We start from the raw sequence: 17,500 nt of genomic DNA on the forward strand, positions 1-17,500 counted from the left end.
GCTCGGTTTGTCACATACCCTTCGTGTCCTTTGTAGGGTTGAATACGATGGTAATCCTGTGCTTTGCAAATTTCCATGGAAATGACAAATGGGATACTGTTGAGGAAACAGTGTTCGAATGAGTTTTAGTGAATTTTAAATCTGTTATTGCAAGACGTCTTTTGGTGGCCGCGGTTCCAACATCTTGTGACTCTGCTGTTGTTGTTAGCCGGGTTTTTGGATTCGTTGTTACCGCCTTAGTTGTTGGTTCAGTTATCGCTTTAAAGAAAAGGAGCAACAAAGGTTTAGATCGCAACAGATAAAAATTTCGTTATGTTTACAATTTTAAATTGTTATTAATAACACTCTTTTATCCAGTTATAGCAAGCCACCATGCTTAGTTGGAGTGAAGAAATCACTGGTAAAATTTGGAGAGCGGTGAAAGTTTACCAGACACATGAGCCTTTAATTTTAAATAGTTCAGAAATGTAATCGGGAACTTGATTGTTAAGAGCTTTATAAGTTAGCATCAAAATCTTAAAGTCAATTCTGAACTTTACAGGCAACCAGTGTAGTTGCTGTAATACGGGTTACATAAGTTCATTCTTTGCAGCACCAACAATAAGCCTCGCTGCAGCATTCTGCACGCGCTGGAGCTTTGAAATTTCCTTATCTGGGAGACCTGTTAGTAAACTATTACAGGAATCAAGTTTCGATGAAATGAACGCGTGCACAAGTCTTTCACAATTATCACGATCTAAATATTTCCTAATCCCACAAATGTTACTAATGGAAAAGAATGCGGACCTGTTAACATGTTTAGAGAACGTCAGAGAGTCAACAAGCACTCCGAGATCTCGGGCGGCTAGTGTTGGCGATATAGTATAACCACCAACATCAATACCAGGAAGAGTAATGCTATGGAAACAAGAGCATAGATGAATTACTTCCGTCTTGTCGGGGTTGCATGCCAAACCCTTAGAGGTGCACCAGATGAGAATGTCCTTCACACAAGCTTCAAACTTAGATAGAACGGCAGGACGATCATCAGACGAGCCCAAGGACACACATAACTTCGTCATCACAGTGGTCAAAATTTGCTGTAGACTCACTCAGCTACGCCTCGTGAGTCCACAACATTTTGACCACTGTGATAACGAATATCGTTGTCGATAAGAGTACAGACAACGCTGAACCACTTTCGATTTGTTAATTTACCACAATATTCAACGCCAAAGAACGTGTTTATTTCAGAGCGTGACCAAAATCATAACTCAAAGAAAGAGCAAGCGTTGTCTATAACTTTCTCGAAATATGATTGGTTTATTTCCCAAAATGAGCGTTCCTGATTGGCTATTACATTGCGTGACAAATTGACGCACGCATGACGCGAGCAGCGTTGTCTAGACTCTTATCGACAACGGCAAATTAGCCAATCAGATTGTGAGATTACCAGCAATTGTGGTAAAAAAGAGTTTCGATCCCTAACAAATCTTCTGAAACCCCTTGTTCTCTTGTTCGAAGAAATCCGCGTGTTAATGGTGCATTGTACTGATTGATGCCACTGGATTCTAGAATGCAAGGGTGGGTTGACAGATAAGCCATTTCGTTGTAAGTCAACGCAAGATCTTGTGTTGACTCTGATATGCAAATCTGGAGAAGTTGAGCAAGCCGAAATGCAATCTATTAGGTTAGAAAAATTCGCTCCCTAATAAATCTTCTGAACCCCTTGTTCTCCTGTTCGAAGAAATCCGCGTCTTAATGGTGCTTTGTACTGATTGATGCCACTGGATGATAGAGTCAGGGACTGCAATTAGTTGATGTGAACCCATTTTATATTTAATTCGATTATAATTCGATCATAATCGAGGCCTAATGTGAACACGGCTTACGTTTGCCAATGGCAACACTCAGCTCAACAGCGATCAGAGCTTACTTTTACGAAAGGTCCTCGAGGAAGGTCAGGATATTAAGGTTAAACCATGATTTCTTTGGAATACTGAATAGAGATCGACCACTTCAATTCATTTATTTGCTTTGGTTTGTGTACAGATTAAATTAGAATTAAACTTATTCGCAAACACTAAACACAACACACCTTTGCTGTAGGATAGTCTGAATTTCAAGTAAAGTACACCAGTTGCCGGTAATTTACAATGGCACAAGAAGCAAAAATTAAAACATAATTCTTGACATTCTTATGTTTTCCCAGTTCACAACAACAATTCGGATGTGAACCAGCCTTTAGTTGTACTGTTGTGCATTTACAAAATAATGAATTGAAAATAAAGTTTCAAACTGACCCAAAGTGGTTTCCTTCCATTAAAGAATTAACATTATGATTGCGGTCACACTTGAGAGAAACTCAGTGTAACACTAGTGTTGACACTACTCTAGTGTCAACTCTCTGGTGTTTTGAATCCCTAGTGGAGCACTGAACGATAGAAGTTGATTTAACACTGGTGGTAACTCCGTATTGCGATCGCAACCATTTGTTTGCCAGACAACAAATTAAGATTTCACAATCAACTTCAATGCTTACTAATCAATCAATCATCAAATCCTTTATTTCAAAACGATGATATTCAAAGCTAAAAGCTTGTGTGGTCGTTTATCTAAGGATTTAATATACTAGTGGACTTAAGAGAATTCACAACTTGTCTAAAACCTAAGATATATACATTTAATATAAATAAGGTTAAAGTATTTTAAACAAACTCTTCTCGTAGAAGCAAATGTGACTTTAAAAGAAAAATTCTGAAACTTGTCTAATAATCTCAGTTTCCGCTTGAGACTCCCACATCAAGTGAAATTAACTAATTCACGGTGTTTGTCTGTCAAGTAATTCCATAGCAGAACACCCCTGTGCGCTTTTGAGTCTTTCATATAGCGGGTGTTGAAACGCGGGATGGATAGTGAGTCTGGCACTCGTGACGCATAACCTACAGTGCATTTCGATATGATGTGTTCAGGTACAGGGTCTGTTAGTCGTTCGTGGTACGCTTTATGGATACAAATAAAATTGCACATTTGTAGTAGGAACTTTTAGAAACTTTATTTAAGTGTCTAGTCGTTCTATCTAGCGCTGGAGCACTAATTGGTGACACCGTAAACTGAAATTAACAATTAGCAAAAATCAAGTCAATTGTTGGTATTTGAGAAGAGGAGAAACCGGAGTACCTGGAGAAAACCTCTCGGTGCAAAATAGAGGGTGTCAATGGGATTAACCGTTAACCATCAAATGGCCAAAAATTCAATCGTCAACCGCCAAAAACGCAAATAATTTACCGTCAACCGTCTTCCCTGCTAGCAGAGGTCTCTCACGAGGAGGCATTCTCTCATTTTGCCTCTTCGTGAGAGACCTCTGCTAGCAGGGAATCAACCATCAAACGGAGCAAGCCAATATCAGCCGTCAAATGACTCAGAAGAACTAAAGGCTTGACTTAAATAGGGTCGTTATGTTGTTAAAAATGATCGTTTTAATTAATATATCACAAAAATACATTTCTGTGCAAGTCCTTTAACTCCTGGTCTCGGATAAAACCGGTTAGCGACAGAACTGACTTAGAAAATAGAAAATTGAAAGACCCTCAGACTTTCGCTCTAATATCTTTCAAAGATCTCCCTTCTCTAGATTTTCCAGCAAGGAATGGTTTTGTTTAAGATGCAAGTTGTTGTTTAAAATCGAAAAATTTGAGATTAGGCACTGCATGATGGGTGATATTCTGTAATAAATGGCAAAATCTCTTTGCGCGCTTTTTTGTTTGTTTTCAGATGCGACATTTCTTTCAAAGTCGCTGTTACACGTTGAACCTTTTAGCTTAAACCTGCGTGAAACGGCGCTGCGAAACAAGTTCACCAGGCGTTGCACCGTGCAACATGGTCGGTTTTCGCGAACTCCCGTTGAGACCGCGAGACAAGTTTCACGAAAAGTAGAACCACTTTCTACATCTGCAACGATCGCAGTGGTGATAAAAACAAGAGTTTCACCATGTAACACCACTTCGTGAGACTTACCTGGTGTGATAACCGAACGGTTCTTACCAACCCAATACATGTAAATGTAAATGTACCTCGCAATGGAAGTTCAAAACGTTTCACGAAACCGACCATGTTACCAGGCGCAACGCCTGCTGAAACTTGTTTCGCAGCGCCGTTGCGCACAAGTTTCAGCTAAAAGTGTCAACCTATAACAGTGGCTTAAAACTGACTTCAGATGACGGCATGTTGAAAAGGTTATCTGGATAACCCCTGTGGTGTATTCTTTGTTTGAATTGGGCGTTGTTTTTTCTTCAAATTTTGGTTTTAGGAGAAGTGTTAGTTCTGAGAACTCCTAGGGTTTAGCCTTTGATGAAGCCTTTCCTGACCCTAGAGGATGACAGGAGGTAAAGTGCGTGAGCCATTCTCGTCCCCAGAGCCCTCCGTTTATTTCGGTCACGTGGTCGGCGAAACGAAAGGCTCTGGTCGCAGCCAATACCGGATGTCCTTAAATCTCGGACATCCGGCAGGGTATGCGCACTTCTTTCAAGTTTCAATAATCATGAGTGAGAAGGGAGATCATATCGATATAATGGAAGCTTCAATGGATCATTTCGAAGAAGCGTTTAAAAGGCTTCGATTGCGGTTGTCGGTTACCAAACAACAAAACAGGATGGTTACGGTTGAGAATAGGACCTCGTTGCAGGCGATGCAATAAGGAACTTAAGCAACGACAACGGCGACGGCAACGAGAACATCAAATATCTGTATTTTTTAGTGGACAAAAACAACAGCATACCACGCCCTGCACGAGCGTGTTTCATTTATGTCCATTTCTTAGTCTTCATCTGCAAAACAACAACTTGAAATAGCCAAATTTGAGGTTTTATCAAGGATGTCAGCACTTGAGGATAAATTTTCACTTTCTCCCTTTAATTAAACGCCGTTCCGCCCAATGTCATTCTTGAGGAACTACCACACCCTTGTCCTATAAAAAAAAGGTTGAAATAGACACAAAGTGATTACAATAACACGAATGTGCTGAGTAGTTCTTGTAATTTTATGTTCTGTTCATACAATTTTGATCAGCCAATAAAAATATTGGATTTTTTAGGTGCGACCAGAGCCTTTCGTTTCGCCGAACGTGTGACCAAAAGAAACGGAGGGCTGTGGGGACGAGAATGTGCGTGAACTGGAAAGTTTCTGTCGGTTTAAAGTGCGTGCGCACACCAAGAATAGAGTGTCCTTTTATAGCGTGACAGGTATCAAAGATCTGAATCTGAACGTGAATTTTATATAATAATAGTATAATAATAATAGCTATTTGCTAGCTCTGTGAAGTTGTTTATTTCTTTTTTGGTTATGCTCAATAGAGTAAAGATGGCGTCGACGTATCTTTTCTAAAGAAGTGGCTTGTATGGATGATATCTGTTTCAACCGCAGCCATGAAAATGCTGGCAAAGGATACTGCGGTCTCGTGCGTTTGAAAGTAGTTTTTCCCATTAAACAAGAAAGAATTTTCTTTCAAGATAAGGCTCAACAAATCTTTGAGGAAGTGAGTAGGTATCGGAGGATTATGTTTATGGAATGTTTCGTATTTTCCATATATATTGGTGTGGCAGGCCATTAGTACGCGTAGCGGTAACGAAGGTAATTAGGCACATGGTACAAACGTAGCATGGCCTCGCTTTTGCTTGAATGAGGTCTGTTATTAAGGCGCCACCCGAAAAATTAATCCAGATCCCCTCCGAGCGGTGCCACCGGTACCGCCGAGTCCGCACTCGGTAGCATGTCCGACTTACGACAGTGAATTGCCTCCTTCCCTTTAGATAGTTTTCAATCAAATGCAGAAGTGGGCCTGCTATATCAAAGCCTCCCTTAAATTTCCTTAATAAGATATCGTCAGAACCCGAGTCAAGTGCAGTTCTCCTTGTTTTGTGAAGTGTGGTAATAGTAGTTCCGTCGGATGTCGAGGCCGGTATGCTCATTTATTAGCCGTTACCAGATTATTCTCTGTATAAACGTGACGTGTGATCTTATCATTTACCACGGATTCTAAAATCTTGCTTGGAATACTGAAGAACGAAATTGGTCTGTAGTTGTCACGTTCCGTTTCATCGTCTTTCTTGAACACAGGAGTGAGCCTTGCTGTTTTCCAGTTGGTAAAATACTGTTTTGCTCGTTATAGTGAATTGGAATAGGATGACCACTGATGGAATTATTCCATCTCTTGTTTGCCTCAATAACTTCGGCTGCATCTTGTCAGGGCCAGTGGATTTCTTTGTTTTTAGCGCTTTGATCTTATTCGCTACCGCGGTATTAGTTTCTATAACCCCGGTAAGCGGTGCCGCTAATCCATCTTCTTTTTCTGGACAAACTTGGCAGACTATTAGATAAATTCGCACCTATTATTGCAAAATACGAGTTCATAAAATTCGCTATTCATATGTCATTGAGCTTCAGGGTTCCATCCTCTGTTTTAGCGGACCTATGCCTTTTAGCCCTCTAGGAGATTCTAGTACGCGCTTGTTGTCTTGACTTCGCTAAAAATGGTGGAGAAGTACGCTGACTTCGATTTTCTTGGATCTGATGCAACCTCATTACGGGCACGTATGTACTCGGACCACTTCTCTGGACATTTACTAGCGATCGCTGCTTTGAAGAGCTTGTATCGACAGTTCATTTTGTGTCGAATATCCCGCGTTATCCATGGAGGGGAAAAACTTCTGGCTTCTATCTCCTTCACAGGGGGCGTGCTCATAGAGAAACAAACGTTCCCAGAAACATAGGTGGCCGTCAGGTTCACCAAAAATGGAAGCGACGTAAAATGGAGCATTTTTTGTATGATCTTTGAATTTTTCCTCATCCATTTTGCTTAAGATTCTTGTTTTAATAAACTTGGGTGGAGGTCTCTTATTTTTGAGCCGTATAGTAGCATAAATAAAATCATGGTCTGACATGCTCAGTAGGAATACTCCAGATAAGGTGATGATGACATCTTTGTTGATCGTGTAGAATCTCGTACCACGTTTTGCATATTAAATGCCTCGAAAATTGACCGTAGTTCTTTGTGTTTGGATGGTGAGCATGCGAATTATCATGGGTCACTTGAGTAGAAGAATCGCAGTTGAAGTCGCCAAAACGAAAAATGCTTGTCGTCTTTAGCCAAGCTTTTTCAAGCGGTTTGCTGATGCGGTCGAAAAAATAGGTTGTCATCTGCAAGCTGGTACTGTAACTCTCGACCTCGATAGAGCTTAGAAGAGCCGGCTTTACCTTCGCGAAGCGGCGAGCAAAACAATCAAATCTACAAACATTTTAACCATGTGCTTTTTGTTTTATTTTCTGACCACAAGGGCCTATGGGGGAATTACACCCGTTTGGGGTCTGGGAGCTAACTATCACACTCTCCCCCCTTAAAAAAAACGTAGTCATCAACATTTGAACCTCTGTTTACAACATGCTGATTGTTACACTTGACTGGCATACGTAGGTCGGCATCTGTGGGTTGCGCAGGTCCACAGTGTCCTTTATGCGACTAATTTCAATGTTTTTACTCTGCGGTAACGGTTATTGCCTCTTGGTTTTGAAAGAATAGATCCTTAAGAGCCTACCTAGTGCTCGTTTGTTAATATAAAACATGTTGGTCAATTTTTTTTTTTTTTTTTGTAAGTTTAAAACAAACATATTAGTCATATCCTTGTATTCCTGGTGCGCACCTCGTGAAGGTGTATTTAAGCGCAGAAATAATACATGGGTTGGATCGGTAGTCCATACTGCGGCCAATGACATGACGGTGGATATGGAGGTGTCAACCCGAATGATACAGGAGCTGGGTATGTTGATCCTGAAACAGAATGTATGTTAGTAGTTACAGCAGGTTAGTACACGGGCTGGCCTGGAACATCGTATGTCAGACGGACAGGGCCTCTCCGAAGCCTTTGTGGACGTCGTTCCTCAGACTCATTGGTTTTCAGGACGCTGGATTGCTCTGACTCGTTGGCTGCCTCAAACGTCACATGGACACTCTCGGTTGGTGCATCATCATTAGGTGGCTCTGAGACATCCTCCTGTTCACAGTGATAGTTGTTGCCAATAACTGGAGAGTCTTGGTTGACCCGCAATTCTTCGGAAGGGCACGCACTATTACCGGGCCGGACACACGGTTGCAGTTGACTTGGTACAAGTGATGGGATATCTTCATTGCTGTTGTCTTCGTCTTGGCTAGCCGTGAACGAGTCTTGGGCAAACTGCTTGTCCTTTAGCACATGCATCCGCTTACGTTGTCTACGACCACTTCGGGAGGTTTGAGAAACTGGTAGATTGGATCGCCCACAGGTAAGTAAGTACATGGTAGCAGTAAGTTGCGGTGTAGTACTCTGGATGGCTTGGCTCCCGATTCTGGTCGGACTTCGTAGACTGGCATGCCATTGCCCTTTTGCTCCACAACTATGTGCACCTCGTTTTCCCAGTATGACCTCAGTTTTCCTGGTCCGCCTCGCTCACTCAGGTTTCGAACAAGCACTCTGTCTCCAGGCATAAGCACGATGTGTCGTACCTTCTTGTCATACTGTTTCTTTCCCCGCTGAGCATTCCACTGGGCAGTTTCTGAAGCTTTCTTGTAAGCTTCTGACATAGCATTTCGCCACTTTCTAACATATTCTGGGTAGGAACTGAATCCAGTGGGTGGTTTAAGGTTAAACATCAGGTCAACAGGGAGACGCGGGGGTCTGCCAAATAGAAGGAAAAATGGGGCGTAACCCGTCGAGTCATTCTTCGTGCAATTATATGCATGTACCACTTTGTTCAGGTGATCACGCCACCTTGACTTGTGCTTTTCTGGCAGAGTCCGGAGCATTGAAAGTAATGTCCTGTTGAAGCGTTCAACCTGATCATTCCCCTGGGGGTGGTACGGCGTAGTTCTTGAATGACAAGTTCCAAGAAGTTTATCCAGATTGTAAAACAGTTTGTTCTCAAATTCACCGCCTTGATCATAGTGGATTGTTTCAGGGACTCCAAAACGGAAGATGAAATCGTTGTATACCCTCTCTGCTGCAGTCTTTGCAGACTTATCTTTGGTTGCGTAAACTTGAGCATACCGGGTGAAGTGATCCATCACTACCAAGATGTACTGATAGCCTCCTGCGCTTGCTTCAACATGGAGGAAATCCAGTGAGACCATTTGAAAGGGCGCTGTGGTGACAATTGGGTTAAGTGGCTCTCGCTGCTTGATCACAGGTGGTTTTTGTTTGATGCATCTGCATACTTTGGTAACAAAGTGTGTGATATCGTTTTTCATGTGTGGCCAGTAAAATCTTGCTTTTGTCAAATCAAACACTCTTTCAGCACCCAAGTGGCCCATGTCCTCATGGAGTTCTTTAAGAATAATCCTACGAAGTTTCCGGGTTAATACAACCTGTTCGTTTGTGCTTGTTTTACGGTACAATACATTGTCGTTTCCTAGAATCAGTTTATTCCACTCGAACAGCAGCCGCTGTACGTCCCTGGATTCAGCTTTACTTTCTCTGACTGAAGGTCTCTTCCCTGACTGTATGAAGTGCATAACCCTGCCATTCACTGGATCTAATTCTTGCGCTTGCTTAAGGTCAATTTGCTGGTCTGTTGTAATAATGTTGTCATCGTCTAGGGCTGTAATCGAATCAGTTAAAGCTGTTAGCCACGGAAAGTCACCTCGACTTTGAAACTGTACGGAACAGATAGTTGCCTGTACGACCTCTAAGCTGCTTCTTCCACTGCACGTGGCCATGTAATCTTCAATGTTCAGAGGCATTCGTGACGGCGTGTCAGCATCACTATTGGACTTGCCTGGACGGTATTTCACTTGGAACCTGAAATCTGCTAGTTCGCGAACCCAGCGTAAGCTGGTCGCATTCAGCTTTGCAGAAGTCAGTATCTATGTCAGCGGATTGTTATCGGTATACACTGTGAATTCGGGTGCATAATATAGATAATCCCGGAATTGGTCCGACACTGCCCATTTCAAGGCCAGAAATTCGAGTTTTCCGACATGAAGGTTATAGTTCTTCTCTGCGGGTGTAAGAGTGCGGGACGCATATGCGATGACTCTGGTTTTCCCATCCTGTCGCTGATAGAGGACCGCACCAAGGCCATCATTACATGCATCCGTGTGAACAATAAATGGTTTTTCATAATCTGGATAGGCCATAATCGGTGGATTAGTCAGATATCCAATGAGTTCTCTCAATGACTGTTGATGGGTTTTTGTCCACGTAATTGGTGTTGCAGATGGTAACTGGCCATTCCTTTTGTCGGAGGCCCTCCTCACAGTATGCTTGGATGTACTTTCAGGCTTTGGTGTGTTTAACAGTCCATACAAGGGCTTGGCGAGACAGGCAAAATTGGGAATATAACGACGATAGTAACTCAGAAATCCAACTAACTGTCTCACTTACCCGACAGTCCTTGGTTTCTTTTCTGCAAGGGTAGTCCCAGCAGTTATTCCGCTGGGATCCACTCTATATCCATCTTTCGAAACAATACGTCCAAGGAAACAAACTTCTCTTCGAAACAGTTTACATTTGGACGGCTTGAGTTTGATACCTTGCTGCCGGAGGCGCTTGAGTACTTTTCGCAGTGTTCCACGTGTTCCTCGAAGGACTGGCTAAAAACGATGACATCATCTAAATAGGGAATGGCTATTTCATCCGTCAATTCGCCAAGGCAATTTTCCATGTATCGTTGAAGATTTGCGGGCGCATTTGTCAACCCGAAGGGTATACGAACCCATTCATATAAACCCCACGGGGTGATGAACGCGGTGTATGGTCGGCTTTTTGGTGCTATGAAGCCCTGATGGTAAGCCTTGCCCTGATCTAGGACGCTAAACCACGAATTACCACCTAAGCTATCCAGGGTTTCTTGTATTCTTGGAATGGGGTGTCTGTCAGGAACGGTACGACGGTTTAATTCGCGATAGTCCACACACAGTCGAAGAGTGCCATCCTTCTTCCTAACACACACTACTGGCGACGAATAAGATGATCGTGATTTGGTGATGAACCGTTTGTTCATTAGGTCTTCGATGTAGCTCTTCACTTCTTGATAAAGGGGCCTTGGGATTGACACGTAATTCCGCTGAACGGGTATACTGTCTGACAATTCAATATCCATCTGAAGACCTTCCATGCACCCTATATCATCTTCATTTGTTGCGAATGAGGCGGCTTCTTCTTTCAACATCCGTTGTACTACTTCCTTTTGTTCCGTTGTCAGACCAGTGATGTCAACCTCAGGCACAGCATTATTTGGTTCCTTGCAAAGTCCTTCATCGTCTACTCCAGTAGGGGTACATGAGTCGTCTTTACGACAAGTTTCGGGCCCCTTCTCTTTGGCTAATCGGGCTTCCATGGGTGTAGCAGACTTAACTAACTGCAATCTTCCCAGTGGGGTGCGGTTGGGAAGTGTAATGTCATGTTGACTTGTATTATGGACTTCAATATCAATTCGTGACACAGATCCCTTCTTAACAGTCTTTAGCGTTTCATAAATCTGGAGACCGGTTGGCCATTGAGCAATTTCATCAGGTTCGAACAGAACTGGTATCGTTGCTGACACAGGCCCAGTATTTGCCCTGCATGAAACATTAACAATCTGGCCCCTCGGGATGATAATGTCTCTCTTTGATGTTCGGACAGTGCAAAGGTAATCATCACTTGGGGTTTAAAACAAGTTAAGCAAAGTTTCCAGCTGCCTCTCATCACTATCTGCGAATCCTTTTTTGAAAGCAATTAAAATGTTGAATCCTGATGTAGACTCTCCTTCTTGAGTAGACATCTTTACTAATTCTTCAATTACATTGTAGCCCAATATTGGCATTTCTAGCCGATCAACTGTAATCAGAAATGGAACATGCACGTCTCGCACCTCCTCCGCCGATGAAGGAAGTCGCATCCTCACGTCAGCCCATCCAATGAAAGGAATCTTGGTTCCATTAGCTGCGGTTAGGTCAAGTCCTACACTGATCAGTTCTGATATATCCCTCACCACTGTTCCTGGAAGTTTTTCCTCCAGCATGCCTCTTGTCATTATCGAGACCTGGGCACCAGTGTCCCATAAGGCAGTAACTTCATTGTCATTAAGTAAACACTTAACTGTACATTTTCTTCCAACTAGATTGACAACTTTTGCATGCTGTGTGGGTGTCAGGTGACTGATAAATCCGGTTTCAAGGATTACTAGATTCTCTCTTTGTGACAGCTCCTTAATTGCTTGACAAATCGTCTTATGGGCGGACCACTGTTCTTTCTGGCATCTTTTAGAGCAATACCACACTGCCTGGCACTGAGAACAGCGTTGATAAGGGACTTGTGTTTCGGTTTTGGCGCAGCAGTTACATTACACATGTGGGGGCTCGGTTACTTCTGGTCCCGCACAAGTAGCCGCCTCTCGTTTAGCGATCTCTGTCCTGGTGACTGACCCTGTCGGCAACCAATGGCATAGTGGCTATCGCTCCCACATTTAAACAGTGGTTACACCGTTCTTCCCCTTTCTCAAAGCAGGGATGGCATTTGGATGGTCGGGGTCTTGCTTCCCGTCTTTCCCAACCCCTTCCATAACTCCAACTGTTTCCTCCCTGTCGGACTGGTTGGGCGTTCGCTTCTGATCTACTTTTAACCTCCGTCTTCAATGCTTCCATCTCAGCCTTGAGTTCTTGAAGTTCTGTTTTTGCCCGGTTTGGTAGGTTAGGATCCTTCTTCACGGTGGGGACTTTACTAGAAGGTACTTCTGGTGACTCTGCCTCTTGACCAATCTGCGTCACATAGGCTGGCTTAGTTTTGGTCTGGCTCTTCAGTTTGCGACATTTCTAACCGAAACAGAGGGGCAGATCTGATCACCACAAACATTTAGCGACGATAGTTGGGGCTTGGGGCAGAATTGTGATGCTATGATTGGTAGTTCAGTCTTGTCAGAGTTCAGATTTAACTTGTTAGAAGACATCCAATCACTCACACATGCTTCTAACCTTGAAGCAGTAACCAGTTCAGGAGTATTGGAGTCGAATGAAAAATAAATATAAGAATCGTCGGCATAGAAATGGAACATCATTCCATGTTTCCGAACAATGTCCCCTAATGGGGCAGTATACAGAAGGTATAAAAGCGGCCCGAGTACTGAGCCTTGAGAGACACCGTGCATCACGCTGCAAGAAGAAGAATCCGCGCCTCTGATAGTAACATACTGACAACGTCCAGTAAGGTGAGAGGTAAACTAAGTAAGGGCCTTGCCTCTAATGCCAAAGTGAAAACAAATTCTATGAAGCAATAACTTATGGTCAACTGTGTAAAACGCTGCGGACAAGTCCAACAGCAGCAGAGCAACTGTTCGGCGTTGGTGGATGGCGTTTAGGATGTCATCTTGAACCTTCAGAGGAGCCGTTTCGGTGTTATGCAATGACTTATACGCGATTGAAGCGGTTCACCGAGGTCATTACTATCAACATACTCAATGAGCTGATAAGAGACTGCCTTTTCAATTACTTTTCAGACAAAAGCCAGATCTGCGCAATTTCCAACATCTCAGGCACGATAGCACAATCTAAGGAACGGTTAACAATATCTGTAATGACTGGAAGACTCACCGGCCAGCATTCCTTCAACATAACGGCTGGAATAGGATCTAAATCATAGCTCTTGATCGTTGAAGACTTGATTGTTTTAGACACTTGATCTTGTGTAACAGGCTGAAAACACAACAATTCACACTTGCTAAAAGACGCATCTAAGGGAGGCCACGAAATGTTAGCATCAGGGCTGCCAATTATACTAGAACGAATTGTGTTTATCTTCTCCAAAAAGAATGAATTAAAACGATTTGCCAATATTTCGTCAGAAGTGCATGAGGGGTAGCGAGATGCAGGTTTACGATATAAAAGAGTGTCAATAGAAGTAACCAAGACGCGTTGATCACCCTTGTTATCATCGATAACAGAAGAGAAGTAGATCTCTTTAGCAGGCTTAATCATTTCATTGACAACTCGACATTGACTAGTATACAATCGGTGATTCTCGTAAGTCTTCGTTTTCCGCGATTTCCGTTTCAGTTGTCTACGTTTCCTCTTTGCTTGCCCAATTTCTGCAGTAAACCAAGGCATGCGAGGACGACAAGGGACCACACGACATTTCAAGGGAGCATAAGTGTCCGATTGTAACAGGAAAGTAACTCATTGAGGTCCAGAGCATCAGCAGATTTTAGTAGCTCGGAGTTTTGAAGATCAGCACAGAAATTATCTACGGAGACTGACTTTAAGTTACGGTATGAAACCTGTTTCTTTTGAGGTACCAGTTTAGCGACATAAGCCATAAATGGTCATGAATTGATGATCACGAATCGACATTCATGTGGAGGGTGCGGATTCCTTTGATCCGATCCAATTTTACAACAAAACACACAACAACACGAACTCGGAATTCAGATTTTGCCGGATATTCTCTAAATTTCGAGAGGTCTTCGCAAAGACAAAGTCCATAAAGTACTGATTTCACCATAAAGGAAGGGCAAATCCCTATCATTCGAAAATAACAGGACAGGAGAATAAAAAAAAAGACACCCCGACCCGGGCCCCGTGTTTTGGCTACTACAAGTCGCGCCAGATAGAAAAGGTCGCGCCATTGACAAATACAAAAACAAGAGTCACGCCTAAAGTAAAAAAGCTTCGCCTGAAATTTTTTTAAAAAAGTATACGCACGCGCAAGTGGCACTAACAGGTCAAACAGGGCTCCGTAGTAAAAAGCAATTTAACTTCCTATTTACGTTAGGATGTTCTCCCATTTCTGAAAAATGCGTCGCCACGTCCGTGAGTCCCCACGTCCCCGGGGCCCCACGTTCCAAAGTCCTCTGTCTCCATGTCCCCATGTCCCCTGTCCCCACGTCCCCGTCTGACTTTCCGACACAGCCCAGCTCATTTTTTGTTAGCTACAGGTATCAAGAAACTTCTCAAAAGAGAGAGACAAGTTAGAAAAAGAGAATTTTCACGCTTTATGGCAAAATCAGCCTGCCGTTTCCTGTTTGACGTTTTACCTAAACGCGATGCTGAATCTCTCTAATATTGTTTATTCCGATTTAGTTAAGTGATATAATTGCTTAAATCATTCTAATATGTAAGCAATAGTATGTAAGCTGGCATTTCCCTTTCCTTTGAGAGTTGTCAGTTCTTTTGTTCCCATTTATCTCTCAAACATATTTTATCATAGGAATACAAATGTATATAATTTTAAGCGAATGCCTGATTTCATTGCAGGAAGCAACCTGAAAGCCAATAAGAAAACCGTCCAACCTGTTGACGCCGCCAGGTTGCTTGGAGCGCCAGACTTTAGAAAAGAATCCCCAACAAAAGTTGAATGTGAGTACGCAGTGGTAAACAAGGCAAACAAAAAGGTACGTGCATCGATAAGATCTATTCCCCACCTTGAGTAAAGTTGCAACCAAGTTGCAGCAAATCCTGTATATTATCGCCAAACCGTGGAGAAAACAATAATGACTGTTTAGTACACTTTTGCCTCGCTCCCCATTATAGGATTTGTACAACACACTTGAAGCGGAAGGTTATTCATATAATTTCTCCTGTGAAGGAACGAAAAGTCGCTATCCTCAAATATCAACTGGCACTGACCATCTCCAGACAGTCAGGGTTCTATTTTCAACTAGGTGCCAGCAATTTTCTCCGCACCTAATCCAGCTAAAATTACTCCCAGTACTACATTCGAGTGTGTATAAAGATAGAGATATGTCCAGAAATGCAAACAACAACAAAAATGGCAAAAAATGACAAAATTTCACCAACAATTTCAAAAAGAAGGAATAAGTTAGGTATGCGGTGAAAATGGCAATTTTTTCAAAATCGCCGAAAACTTAGAAGCCAATGCAAATGAGCAAGAAAAAGGGGCCCCTTGGCAAGTCGGTGAATTTGGAACTAATTTACACACATTTAGCAGTTAGACAAGAATTCGCCAAAATCGCCATGTTCGCCAGATTCGCCAACATGGCTAGCCACCATGTGTGGAACTAATTTTCATACATTTGGCAATTCGATAAGAATTGTTGGCGGTATTTTGTTAGTTTGCCAACTTTGTTATTGTGTGCATTTCTGGACATAAGTGTAAAGATACACACGTCACTATCACCATTGCCATTGCTACCATCATTGGCATTGGTATTACTAATTCCACTACTGCCACTGGCATAGCCATTGCCATCGCAATTTGCCATCGCTATTGCCATAACGTTTGGCATTGCCACCGCCATTTCCATCGCTAGCGCCGTTACCATTGCCATTACAATTACCGTTTTCATTGCCACTGCTGTCACCATTTGTCATTGCCATAGCTATAGCAAATGGCATAGCATAGCAACCACTACCGTAACCACTGTCGTTTCCATTGACATAACAGTTTTAATAAGTGTCATTCTTACCAATGTCGTTACAGTAAACGGTAAATGCTTTTGTCAATTCAATACCATCCTGTATATCGCTCTTACATTTGTGACATCCATTAGCATTCAGTAGTGTTATTGTCATAGCCATTCAGGTTATCAATATCACTGTCAAAGGATCGTCCATAAACATTATTTAAAATGTTGATTTCAGAATCACTACATGTTCGACGTATATTAAATTTGCGTTTTTGTTATTTTGGCAGCCAAATAAAGGAGATTTAGTGTATGCACAACTTGCCGACTTTGACGACGCAGACAATGATGTGAAGACGGAGAAACCAACCCTTTATGAGCCCACTGTGTATGCTGATGTGGTGCCATCGGACGTTTACCTCAAGGCGTCTAATGCCTCCTCGGATCCAACGTATGCAAATGTACAGACTACAGGAGTATAGACTCGGAAAATGCTTGGGAAAATTATTCTAAGGCGAAATTTCACCTGAATGAACAACAGAGTTTAACAGTTGCTTTTCAAAGGCATCGCTTGGCTCTTAGTTTTTGTGCGTGAACCATGCAGGCAGACTTCCATAATAGCATAGTTAGTAGTTACTACTAACTATGATGGTCAGTAGTAATTTATGAAAGGAAGCGCAGGTCATTAATCAAAATGGTCCATGTAAAGAAACGTTTAGAAACTTTATTTACATGGATTTATTATTTGTGTTTAATTCCATTTTTTGTTTTATCGTTTTTGAGAATTCGATTCCACCGTCGAATGTCTAAGCACATAATTGTCCCTGTGGAATGGGGAATGGTTTTGAGGGTGACCTGGAAACGAATAAGTTGCAGGTAATCAAAAATTTTCCTCGTGCCTCTGTTTTGCCCATCGAGTCCCTGAGAACGAGATTGGTATGTGAGTATCCAAGAAAATGGCTTACTAGGTTTAAAGGAGAATAGCCTAGCCTCAAATTCGTAGACACGTTGCCTTACACTCAAGCAACTACACCATGATAAAACGTTCCACATATAATTAGTATAAAATCTTTTTGAAGCCTGCGCAGCAATGTTTTATCGCTTCCATTTGATTGCCTTATATATCAAATCATTTGCAAGTTTTATGAGCTAGTACAGT

General features: G+C 42.4%; 1 protein-coding gene and 1 long non-coding RNA gene across 2 annotated transcripts in view; one reads left to right on the forward strand and one right to left on the reverse strand.

Annotated features, from left to right (window-relative positions):
- The window catches only part of LOC138000869 (contactin-4-like), a 148,430-nt gene that overhangs the window by 44,231 nt on the left and 86,699 nt on the right, over positions 1-17,500 (forward strand). The window lies entirely within an intron of this gene.
- The window catches only part of LOC138000880 (uncharacterized), a 32,658-nt gene continuing 19,998 nt past the window's right edge, over positions 4,841-17,500 (reverse strand). The window contains exons 2-3 of the long non-coding RNA XR_011123206.1: positions 13,574-13,675; positions 4,841-4,945 (exon numbers count right to left, since the gene is read on the reverse strand). This is a non-coding gene — a long non-coding RNA (uncharacterized lncRNA). The remainder of the gene's footprint in view (positions 4,946-13,573; positions 13,676-17,500) is intronic.

The sequence above is a fragment of the Montipora foliosa genome, chromosome 4, assembly GCF_036669935.1.
Source record: "Montipora foliosa isolate CH-2021 chromosome 4, ASM3666993v2, whole genome shotgun sequence".
Taxonomy (NCBI): domain Eukaryota; kingdom Metazoa; phylum Cnidaria; class Anthozoa; order Scleractinia; family Acroporidae; genus Montipora; species Montipora foliosa.